Consider the following 12,923-nt stretch of genomic DNA (forward strand, 5'->3'; position numbering starts at 1 on the left):
TATGTCATTAGTTTTTTTCTTTAACTTAATTATGTTTGGTTGGCATGGATATATCATTCTTATATTCAGATTTTGACATTATTTACAATAGATATTAAGCTTTTATTTTGTTAGCATATAATAATTTTAATATACTTTTTATTAGCAGGTAATTAGGTCTAGAATATTGATCATACCAAGACCCGAGCTGAAACATGAACCCATTGAGACATGAATCATTAGTATCCAAACCTGTTAACCTATATAGTTCCTAAACCTGACGCAAATCAAAACAGATCTACTGAAGACTTTGACCTGGCTATACCCAACGTGATATATAACCAATCCCGTTAACCCACATGAGTTCACAGTTTCTAGTTGTACCAGAACCCGAATTAGATTGGGTCGGGTTTGGATCTTACTTTTAGACCTAATTCAGAATTGAGTCTTATAAGACTTGACCCGAACCCACCCCGATTACACCCGTAGGATCAGGTGCAATGTAATTGCACACTTTTAGGGCACATTCCGAAGTGAGAAAATGGTAGGAAAATGCAAGTAAAAAAAAAAATCCCAACCATTCCCAACTAAAAAAAAATTGAGAAGAAAGCTTTTCTAAAAAGTATGACATTTTATTGAAAAAATTCCTCCACCTGAAAGGGTGGAGGAACTTTTCCTATCAAAACTTCTTTTTTATCAGGGCAACCATTCACTCACAACACGTCTCATCTAATGGGCTGCTACAAAAAGAGCTTCCTTCATTTTCATCTTCCTTCTTTTCTCATGCTATACAAACAATTGGAAATTTTTCATTCAAAAGAATTATCATATCAAAACTTCTCATAGGCAATTTTTTTTTTTACTGCATGCTAGAATTTTTCTTAATTCAAAACTCCTAGCGTTTCAATTATATTGCACTTAGGACTGGTAAACAAGCCCAAAATGAACTTGACTCATTTATCAATGGACCCAGCTCAGACTCGAGTCCAGGCAAGCCGAACAAAAAACCCCAACTATGCATACTGCACCAAACCAAATGCACTTTTTGTGACATATTCTCCATATATATTATGTATAATGTCTATATACGTTCATACTCAGCTCATCTCGTCAAGCTCATTTTCCGAACATGAGTAAGCTTCGGGCAAACCGAAATGAGCCGAATTGCTAGGTTAATTTCCCAACCCCAATTGCACCCGATCCTCCCTCGGTGAAACAAACATATCCATGAGAAATTAATTAGGGGTGTCAACTGGCCGGGTTTACCTGGACTGACCCAAACCAAGCCCTATAGGGTCGGGATATGGTGAAAAATAATAAGACCCGGGTGCGGACATAAAGGTCCGATTAATACATGGATTCATGTATAGTTTGTGAAATTTTATACCAGACCTCGACCTGACCTGAGTTTTGATTAAGACCTTCAATTTTTCAATATAAAAAAAAATGGTTTAACTGGGTATGGTCCGAGTCTGGTTCATGTAGTTCTTATCTGGTCTGGACATGATTTTTTTTATAGTGGACCTGATTAGACCCAAGTCCAGATCTGATACCATACCCAAAACCGGGTCCATGTATGGTTCCACCTGAGTTCGAACCAAACCCCACCCATTGACACCCTTAGCAAAAATGGTTGTTGGGCCTCACATGATAAATGCAAAAGAACATCTTTCATACTAAGATGAATTCACAACTCGGCAACATGATTTCCCACCTAAGCATTTAAGACCTGCAATAGATCTTATTTTGTATATATGGAAACGTAAACATGATAAGACAATTAAGTAAGTACTCATCAGATACACGACAAATCCGCCAAATAACAATTGGCCAAAGGGCACGTTTGGAAGTGAGAAAGATGTATGCAAAATAGTTCGACCCTTTCAAACGAGAGACTTTTCACCGAGAGTTTTTCTAAAATATACACTTTTGATAAGAAACGTGGGGTGAAGAAATATTTCCAAGAAAAAAATAATTTTTACACTTCCTCTCCATCACCCATCTCACCACCACCACCACCTACCATCTCACCATCACCACCACCACCATTGTCCTCCAATCTCTCATTTTTTCATATTTCTCACTATGTTTTTCTCATGCTACACAAACAAGCGAGAAACTTTCTTTTGAAAAACTTCTCATATGAAAAACTCTCGCAGACAAAACTTTCTTTTCCTATAAGAGTTTTCTCTCTTCCAAACTTGTCCCAAGAGAATCAGGAGTTGAAGGAGGCTCAACCATAATGATAATGGTATGGCACATGGTATACTCCAGCTTATCATGTATCATGTTTTGGGCTGGCCCTGCCTGGTTAGTTGATGGGCTTGACTGGGCTTTGATGGGTTGGGCTTGCTCAAGCCCGACCTGTTGACCAATTGGGTTGGGCCTAAGCCCGGTTCTGGTTGGGTCAGTTTCTAATATAATGCCCATGGCCCGTCCATTTGGCCCATTGGCCTAATTCGGGTCAGACCAGGCCGAGTTACAAGTCCTCTTACATTCACAGTATTCTTCATTTATTTTTTTGAATACATAGGTTTATTGAATAAAAAATTTAAAAATACAAAAAAATTAAATGAGATTGGAGATAGATCTATTTTTTGAATCACAATTTTGACCATATATATATATATATATATATATATATATATATATATATATATATATATATATATATATATATATATATTATCAATGTGATATGATGCTTAAGGAGTACCTACTCCCACCTAATACAAGCTTTAAATTTTCAAATTTCTTAAACTTTTTTTTGTTGATCAGACCCTATAGATATGTTCTATAAGCATTACTTAGTAGAAAACAAGTTTTGGATCACATGATTATAGCATAGATGTATGCTTTTAAGAACTTTAAAAAAACAAACGGCTCAATGTATCAAAATTTTATGACTAAAAAAATTCTATTTTTATGTCCAAAAAAACATTATTCAAAAGATGATTCCTATCAAACAAACTATGTCGAGTACATCCATAAGGTTTAATTGAGAAGATACAACCTACAACCATGATTTCCAGTAGGTGAGAGTAGATATATCATCTAGCATTACTATGTATATATACTGCAGGCTGGCCAGACTCGATCTAAGATTTTGTCGAGTTGGGTTTAAGCCTGGTTCAGGTCAGGCCTTCTTTCAAAAACTAGGTCCAGGTCCAACCCCTGAATTGGGCCAGGCCACTGGCCCCCCAGCCCATTGTCTAGCCCTAATCATGGGCACCCTTAGGATACCGCAATACCAAACCTGTTTCAAAAACTATAGTTAGAAGTATAAAATGTTTGAGAAATAGATCCCAATTATTTGACATACAAACCACAATATCATCTTTAAAAAAAGCACCATTTTCGTTAAAATTTTCAAATATTATGGCTTATAAAAAAACTATAATGCAATTTATTATTATCTTTAAGAAAATTTATAATTCGTATCATTTTTTTAGTAACTTGTACCGATTGTTATAAAAACCATCTCAATGTTTGTAAGAAACTTGTATCAATATTTTCTTAAGCGGTATCAATAATATGTATTTCAAGTTAAAATATATCTAAAACTTTTTAAACCTTCACGTGGCAGTACCAGTACCTGGTACTTGTTCCAATACCCGTATTTCTTTGTATACACAAGGCACAAAAGAAATAGTGAAGAAGGTCATGCCAAAAACACCTAAGAGTCAACTTTCAAACTTATTGCTTATTATTATAAATAGGAAAGTGAACATGCTGGATACGGGATGGATCATGCTCGACCCAGCACCCTTATGACTTCTAAAAGTAGGTGTGAGTCCATATATGGATCCAGGTCTGGTCTAGGTAAGTACTGAATCCATTCAAAACGGATAAACACTATTAGTTTTCTGTCGAAAATGTAAAACAGGTTGGACTACACTTTTTTTTTATGATGTGGAACCCTAGCCGAAAACAAGAAAACCCCGGGTCGAGCCCCGCAACTACCCTGACTTAAGTTGCCCACCTTCGAAAGCTATGGAGATACGGATCACACTTGTGCACCAGCCAGGTTTGATTCGGCCTCTGGTTGGACTACACTGTTGATGACCCAGATTTAACCATACCACTTTTGGCCTAATAGTTCCAACAAAACTTGACCAAGTATGTTTTGAATACTACTTGGATTTAGTATAATGCTACCCGTATACTGAAAATGTGGGTTTAGATTTCATCTGGACACGAAGGCACATCAGGTGCAATCACATTGCACACTTTCAATGCGCCTCTCTGCACCTGGTCATCTTCCATCTTTGTGATATAGACTGTCAGATATGGTGTCCCAATAAAAGATAAAGGTGAGAGCAGATCAGGTCACTTTCCTAAAAGTGATATAGCATCCTGAAAGGATATATAGAATATTTAGAAAAGTATTCTTTTAGCGCATGAACTGGTTGATTTGATTTGATGGCTCATAGCAAATCTTCCTTTGTCATTTTTAAAACAGATATTGCTAAAGCTTACGCTGCTTCGGTGTATATTGAGCTTTTTTGGAGGACACCCTGTGGCGGTTTGGCTTTGCAGAAATATGGACGCAATGTGTATCCACCCAGAGCTTTGCAGTTGTTATCAATGGTGAACCAGGGCCCTGTTTTGATAGTCGTAGCAGAGGTGAACGTTCGACTAAGGGAACCCCCTCTCTCCTATGTGGTGATGAAAAGATTTGAGTCGGAGACTTCACACGAAGCAAAAGGGGATAGACTTATCTCCCCGATTGCCATCAAGGATTTTTAGTTGGAGTCATTCTTTATTTGTGGATGATGTCTTGTTTTTTTAGGAACAAAGGGCAATGATCAAATCAGAATTTCATAGACATTATCAAGGATTTTAAAGATAAATTTGGTCTGGTACTTGTGAACCCGAGTAAATCTGTTTTCATTCCTTTCAATTTGACGGTGCACCAGATCTCCGCTTTGTGTAGATGGCAGTGTGGTTTCCTACCTATCACTTATTTGGGTTTGCCTGACAAACTGAAAAAGAATGTGTGAAGTCTCCAAGTTTGGGAATAGACTAGAGAGTTGGAGTTGCAGGACCCTGTCTATGGCAGGTCGGTTAACACTTACTAAATTTGTGCTTGCATCCTTTCCCATTTATTGAATGTCCTGTTGGGTTTTTTTTCCAATTGGAGAATCATAAAACACTTCTTATGGTATGATTTTTCTTCAAATCATCGTATACACCTAGTGGCTTGGGATATATAAGGTGTACTGTAAACTTAAAGAGGAAGGGTTGGCCGGTATTAAAACCTTGAGAGAACAATAATACAACGTGTCTTGCCAAAATGGGATTGGCGATCCTTTAAAGAAACTCATCCCCGTGCATCCAATATCAATTCAGAACATGTATCTCAATTTTAATTCCATTTGATTACCCAAGCATATTTCATCAGGGTCCCACGGATGTAATTAGAGCATCATTCACAGGCTTGAATCCATCAGTGATGAACTTCAGTGGAGAGTGGGAAATGGGCCAGCATACGTGCTTTTGGTTAGACCCTTAGCTCTTCCCAAAGCCACTTGTCACCTACTTGGATAGGCCAATCAACAAATCGCTGATTCAATACCTTCTTCCCCTCAGTGTGACGGCAGATGTTCTCTCTGATAATCATGCAGTATGCATCTTGATGTGCCTATGCACATACAACTGCCGGCATTTACAATCTATCTTTATCTGTTCACAAGGATGATCAAGATACGATTTCTCTTCAGCATGCACAATGATTCGTTTTCTACCAAATTGGCGTGGATGGTGAGTAGGCACGGAATCTCATCCAAAACATCTAGGGAGTTCCATCTGATGCAAGCATCATCATCATCCAAGGTCCGCAATAACTCTTTTCCTAACTTTAGAAGGCCCCCTTTTGTGCCAAGAGAGGCTTCAACAACTTGGCTTTTCATTAGCCAGTTATTGTTATCTATGCAGGAATTAAGATGATAGAATCGGCAAACCATCTTTTTATTTTCTGCCCGGTCACTAAGAGTAAGAGGGTCTGGTTCTCTATATATATGTCGTTTGTTCGTCAGAGCTCTGTCCCAAATTAAACAAGACTTTGCAGGAAGCTCTACAAAATTGGGGACGTTGTTGTCTCTCTCCAAAATCTGTTAAGCATGCTTGGATGACCACTTTTCAAGTAGTGTGGAAAATCCGGTGCATTCGAAACCAGATAATCTTTGAAGGAAAGAGTTTTAGTGTTCACCAAATTCAAAAACTGTGTTTCTAGGCAGTGCGTCATGCGTACATGCAACAATGTGGACCGCCCGGCTCTGTGGAGGTGGCGTCATGTTGGCCGGTGGGTTCCAGTTCCTGCATTAATATTCACAGCATTTTCCGTAGCAGATGGCAGCTTGAGTACGTAATTCGTGATTCTCAAGGCCGATATGTTTCCACTGGTTGGATGATCGACAGATCAGACCTCATTGACATGGGGTTCCAAGGCTGGGCTAAAATTCTGGATCTGATTCCAGCCTCATCTCGCATCATCATTGAAACCCCAACGAAAGATCAGGTGGGCCTCATTAACAGATGCGTGGAAGGCAAAGGTATAGCTAACGGCCATATGCTTACCCTGATCCATCGCTTATGGCAGTTTGATAGAAGATTAGTCTGTTACGTCCCGACTGAGTTTAATGCGCTTGTAGGGATGGTAGTGGACCGGGGGAAAGCGGGGCCCCATCTCACCCTGTTTGGACTGGGGATGGAGGCCGGGATGAAGGTTAAAATTCATCCCCGTGCGGGAATGGACTGACACTTTTCCCCGCCTCGCCCCATTTGGACCGGGGATGGAGGGCATGAAACGGGGATGGAGGCGGGGATGAAGGTTAAAATTCATCCCCGTGCGGGGATGAATGCAGGGATGGACTGACACTTTCCCCCGCCCTGCCACTCCCCTCCCCGTTAATGATATTACTAAAATACCTTAAATAAAAAAATAAAATTACAAAATAACTACATTCATAAATACCCTTTTCTTATTAACCCTAACCCTATATTTCTTTATTCTATCATCACAAAAAATCAAAATGCAGATCGCATGCTTTGTTATGGGGTTTGTTGCTAGATTTCTCTCCCGATATCCCTTAAACTGTTATCTCCTGATGATCATTCGTGGTTTTGGCATCCGATCGTGATTCTGGGGCTCCGATTCTTATGGTGTTTCGTGGTTCAGATTCTTCGTTGTCTGTTGGATTAGGGTTTCAGTCGTTCGGTGGAAAGGAAAGTTAAGATTCTGGGCATGTTAGTGATGGTTGCTTTAAGGTTTTTGGTGTCTTGAAGAATCATGATTCGGGTTTCTTTCTAGGCATTTGGTATCGTCGGTGATAATCGATGGGTGGAATTTGATGAGTCTTGTGGAATTAGGGTTCCTTGTTGTTGGTGGTGAAAATTTAAGGTTTTTTGGTTGGAACTCGAAGGGAGAATGCATGGTTGAAAGGAGGGTTTAGGTGTTTCGAGCTGTTTGAATTAGGGTTTTGTTTTCAATTGAGATATGAAGCATGTGATCGGTGGCAGGTTTCAGCTCGGCTCGAAGATTGGAAGCGGATCTTTTGGTGAGCTTTATTTAGGTATGGCTTCCATCCCTGTTCTTTAATTATGCTTCTTTCGTATTTCATTCTCTGTTATTGGAGCTGTTGATTTCGATTTTCTTTCTAATTCTGTTTCAGTTTCTGAGTTTTTCTATTTGTTTAAAAGCACATTTTTTTCTCTGGGATGAAAATGCTTTCTTAGATTATGAGTTTTTGCAAAGATTTTAGATTGTTGATCATTCAAAAGCCTGATATTTCTGGAATTTGTGGGATTGAATTAGTTACAGGCCTTGATACTCAAACAGGAGAAGAAGTAGCTATTAAACTGGTACGTCTTTATTCATTTTTTGTGTTCATGTGCGTAAAGTTACATGAGAGATGTCTTATTGCTTGTGCTAATTACCCTGAGTTTTTGGATGGGGCAGGATCGTGGCGGTGGCCAAGCGAGGGTGGAGATGGAGATGGGGATTCATATATTGAGACGGGGCGGGGGGTGGAGGTCCAAAGTCTCCCCCGCCACGGGGATGGACCGGGGATGAAGGTTAAATTTTTGAGACGGGGCGGGGGTGGAGACCTTGTCCCCCTCCCCGCCCCGGTCCACTGCCATCCCTATGCGCTTGTGAAGACTCTCGCAATCATGGCTATCACATAGGGCGATAATCGATGGTGTAACATGGAACCCGACTGGGTTCCTTTGATGTAGTTACCTACATGTTTTCTTAATATACAGGTAGGGGTCCACCTAACCCCACCTTTCGATGTCAAAAGGAAAGAAAAGAAATAAAGGATATGTCAATGGATAAAAGCCTTATGATTATAACAGTCATAAGGCTTATGACTGGATAAGAGCCCCTGTTCTCATTAAACGATTAAGGATCCAGTTATAAGCGTTATGACCATATGGGTCGGCTTAATTATGCACTGCGCCACCTGTCCTTTCTTTTTTCATACCTTTGAATACAAATTGATTTAAATGCCCTTAAGTCGGTACCCGTTATCTTTTCCCTCTCTTGTGTCTTGTTTTGTTAACATCGGGAGAAAGAAAGAAACCGGCTTTCTCATGTTTCAGCTTAGTTTGTCGTTCTTTTGCCACCCCCACAGATCAAACCATCACCCTTTTCAATTTCCTTCCCTCTCTCACTATTTGCCCTCACTCAAAGGGACGTCTCTATCTTCTGGATGCTACGTACGTGGACTCGGTTGTTACACATTTTTTTATAATTTTTCTTTCAGGATCTAAATGGAGGGAGTTATGCTGTTTTGGGAATTAAAAAAAAAAAATACAGCATATCTCTAATCCATGTAAACCAACTAAACTCAAAGCCCATTGTGCTTGGAAAGAAGATTGACAAACGAAAGGGCATGCCTGCCTAACCTCAAGAAAAGGAGAACCAAAGGGAGGGAACTCAACTACCCTTCAAACAATATAACCTTAAACAACTCCATATATATATATACTTCTTTAAAAAAACACATATACATGCATTATTCATCATGGGGGACAAGGTATATACTATATATAGCCCATAAACGCAAAATACAGCACGATCTCCAGACCCTACTACTTAGATCCACTTGGCTTAGACCCATCTCCCACGGCATGATGCATGGCAGTCTTCTTCCCAGGTGCAGGCAATGCATTTCCAGTTTTACCTGAGGGCAGAAACGGTGGGAGTGAAGCAATGTTATCTCCCTTACCTACTCCTGATGATCCATCACCAACATCAACAACACCAATCTTTGATGCTTCATCTTCCATTGTGAACCCCAAAGGGATGGATTGAGAACCCTGACGACGATGGCGAGACATCCCTTTGGTTCTTCTTCTTTCTTTTCTTTTACTACCTTCTGCTTCTCTCTGCACTCCTTGTTTCGTAGAAGGTGGAGATAATGTAACGTATAAATAAACGAACAAAGCATGTTTTGGAATGACAAAAGTTTGGAAAAGATTATCAAAAGCGCGGCAAAAAGACAAAAAAGACAATTACAAAACTGTCCAGAACGTGTCACCTTGTGTACCAATCGCTTTTTTTGGACCTCTCATCTTATTTTTTGCTTTTACCGTTTGGTCATATTCAACTGTTTGAATTTAATATGAATACGAAGATTCTTTCTTGGTTAGTTTCGTTTATACCAATAACGTTGTTTTTGAATTTGTAGGTGTTCTAGAGACCTTTAAAGTTAAGAATATGTTTGCAAGAAAGAAAACATATGTGATTTGTATGAAATGTAGGACACAAGGAAATGTGTTTTTTTATAGTGATTTAGTATATGAAAAACTTTTTTTTGGGGCTAGCTCAAGAAAAAACACTTCATTACTGACCACACGTTAGCAGGTCTTCTGTTGGGAAAACCCTTGAGGTCCCATGGGGGCCACCGAGTAGTACACCCAGCTTTGACCTTGTATCAAACCAAAACTAGAGTTTTGAACTCATGACATCCCGTCAACTTGGTTGACATTATTCACAAGTATTTTCTACCTGACTAGCAGAGTCCTTGTAGGCTCTAAAATAACATAATTTTAAGAGATATAAACTTATAAAATAGGTTTCTTAATACTAAAAACATCGAAGCAGGTTATATGTTACACCCCCGAACAAGGCATCTCATGCTCGGGGGTCCCAAAAAGCACCACATATTTAAGCATGTGTGTCTCGTATCCCCATGTTTGTCAGCATTAATTAGTGTTGGAGTTTGATGCGATTGCAAAGACTTAAGTACCCTCTCCTCCATTGGTACAAAAAAAAAGACGATTCTAGAAAAAGAGTGGTTGTAAAGACTTAAGTGCCCCGAAGATGATTATTTAAGACTCAGTCTCTGCACTGTAGGATTATCCGAGAAAAAAATCTCCCCTGGAGGAGGCCATGAACATCAACCCTCTCACTCTCTTTCTCCCTTCTTTTTTTGCTTCTGTGCACATCCAGCAGAAGGTCCTACATTACTCCATCAAGCACCGACTGACCTACACATTGACTATTGTGGAGCCTGATTCAGAGTTTTTACCCTTACAGGAGGAGGGTTTGGGGGCTTTTCTCAGCGTGGGTAGCATCGTTCAGCTAAATGAGTTGTGGATCCTGATTCAAAGTTTTTACCCTTACATGAGAGGGGTCTGGGGGATCCTCTCAGCGTGGGTAGCATCATTCAACTTGAGTTGTGGAGTCTGATTTAGAGCTTTTGCTCTTACAGGAGGGGGGGTTCGTGGCGGCAGTGCCCCCCGGACCAAATTTTTTTGGGGCCTTGTATAATTTTTTTATTTTCTTTCCCTCTTTTAACTATCGAAAAAGAACAATAAAGCATTTTGTTTAATCGTGGGGCTCATGTTTCCTTCAGTTTTTTCTTGCTCGAGGTTTTCGTAACACCCCTTCCCACGATTTTTCTATTTTTCTTTTTTTATTTCTTTCTCATGATTTTTTCAATGACTCCCCTACAGCAATTTTTAGTGTTGTCGGGTCTCCAACGAGCCCCACAATGATTCATAGTATTGTTCGGTCTTCCAACAGTGATTTGTAGTATTGTCGGGCCTTCCTACAGCGATTTGTAGTATTTTCAGGTCTCCAACGAGCCCAACAACGATTTATAGTGTTATCCGGCCTTCCAACAACGATTTGTAGTGTTTTCGGGTCTCCAACGAGCCCAACAATGATTTATAGTGTTATCCGGTCTTCCAACAGCGATTTATAGTATCTTTCGCAAATCATTATAGCGATTTGTAGTATTTTTGGGTCTCCATCGAGCCCCACAGCGATTTATAGTGTTGTTGGATCTCACTATAGCGATTTGTAGTGTTATTCAGTAAGCAAATTACTACCCGAATTAGGACCAACTTGTCAGGGTCATATCTCCCTAACCGGAGGTTATATTTCAAATTTATAAAAAGTGGTGTCTTCATTATTGAGTTTAGTTTATTCATGTAAATTTTCAGCGATTTCTATGGTTTTTTCATTCCCTATTTTAACTAAAAACCAGACTCCTATTATTCTGTGTTGTGTAACCCAAAAGCACTACAAATCGCTATAGTGATTTGCGGAAGATACTACAAATCGTTGTTGGAAGACCAAATAACGCTATAAATCGCTGTAGGGCATGTTGGAGAGCCAAAAACACTACAAATCGCTGTAGACAGACTCATCAATACTATAAATCATTATTGAAAGACCGGATAACACTATAAATCATTGTTGGGCTCGTTGGAGACCTGAAAACACTACAAATCGTTGTAGGAAGGCCCGACAATACTATAAATCATTGTTGAAAGGCCGAATAACACTATAAATCGTTGTTGGGCTCGTTGAAGACCCGAAAACACTACAGATCGTTGTAGGAAGGCCTGACAATACTACAAATCGATGTTGGAAGACCGGACAACACTATAAATCGATGTGGGGCTCGTTGGAGACCCGACAATACTAGAAATCGATGTTGGAAGACCAAACAACACTATAAATCGTTGTGGGGCTCGTTGGAGACCCGACAACACTAAAAATCGTTGTAGGGGAGTCATTGAAAAAATCATGGGAAAGAAACAAAAAAAGAAAAATAGAAAAATTGTGGGAAAGGGTGTTACGAAAACCTCGAGCAAGAAACAACCGAAGGAAACATGAGCCCCACGATTAAACAAAACGCTTTATTGTTCTTTTTCGATAGTTAAAAGAGGGAAAGAAAATAAAAAAATTATACAAGGCCCCAAAAAAAATTGGTCTGGTTGGCGTTACCCCCCGAGCGCCCCACCAGGGGCGCCCCTCCTGGACCCCCGCCCGTTGACCGCGCAGCGGGAATCGCGTCGGAGGAGAGACCCCGAACCCCCCTCCTGTAAGAGAAAAAACTCTAAATCAGGCTCCACAACTCATCAAGTTGAATGATGCTACCCACGCTGGGAGGAGCCCCCAGACCCCTCTCCTGTAAGGGTAAAAACTCTGAATCAGGATCCACAACTCATTTAGTTGAACAATGCTATAATCGGTGTTTGATGGAGCAATGTAGGAACGTCTGCTGGATGTGCACATAAGTAGAAAGTGAAGGGAGAGAGAGTGAGAGGGTTGATGTTCATGGCATTCTCCAAGGGGAACTTTTTGCCTCCCTTGATTTCTTCTCTAGAGAGAGAGAGAAAGGGTTTTGTAGTGTTTTACAGAGATGGAAGAAGAAGAAGACGATGATGAAAAGTTCAAACAGACATTTTTGATGGCTCAGGTTCGTTTCGCCGGTTGACCATCGGATCGTCGGCTCACCATCGTTTCACTGGATCACCATCGGCGAAACGATTAAGGTTCGTTTCGCTGTGTAGACTTTGAAGAGTCAACATCATCCTCGACTTTCTGGATGGAAGACATGTTTGTCCTTTTTTTGAACCATTTGTTTTTTCTTTTTTGAATAAAAGGCATTTTTGTCATTTTCTCAAACCATCGTTTTATG

The sequence above is a fragment of the Nuphar pumila genome, chromosome 5 (assembly GCF_984573655.1).
Source record: "Nuphar pumila chromosome 5, dmNupPumi1.hap1.1, whole genome shotgun sequence".
NCBI classification, from domain to species: domain Eukaryota; kingdom Viridiplantae; phylum Streptophyta; class Magnoliopsida; order Nymphaeales; family Nymphaeaceae; genus Nuphar; species Nuphar pumila.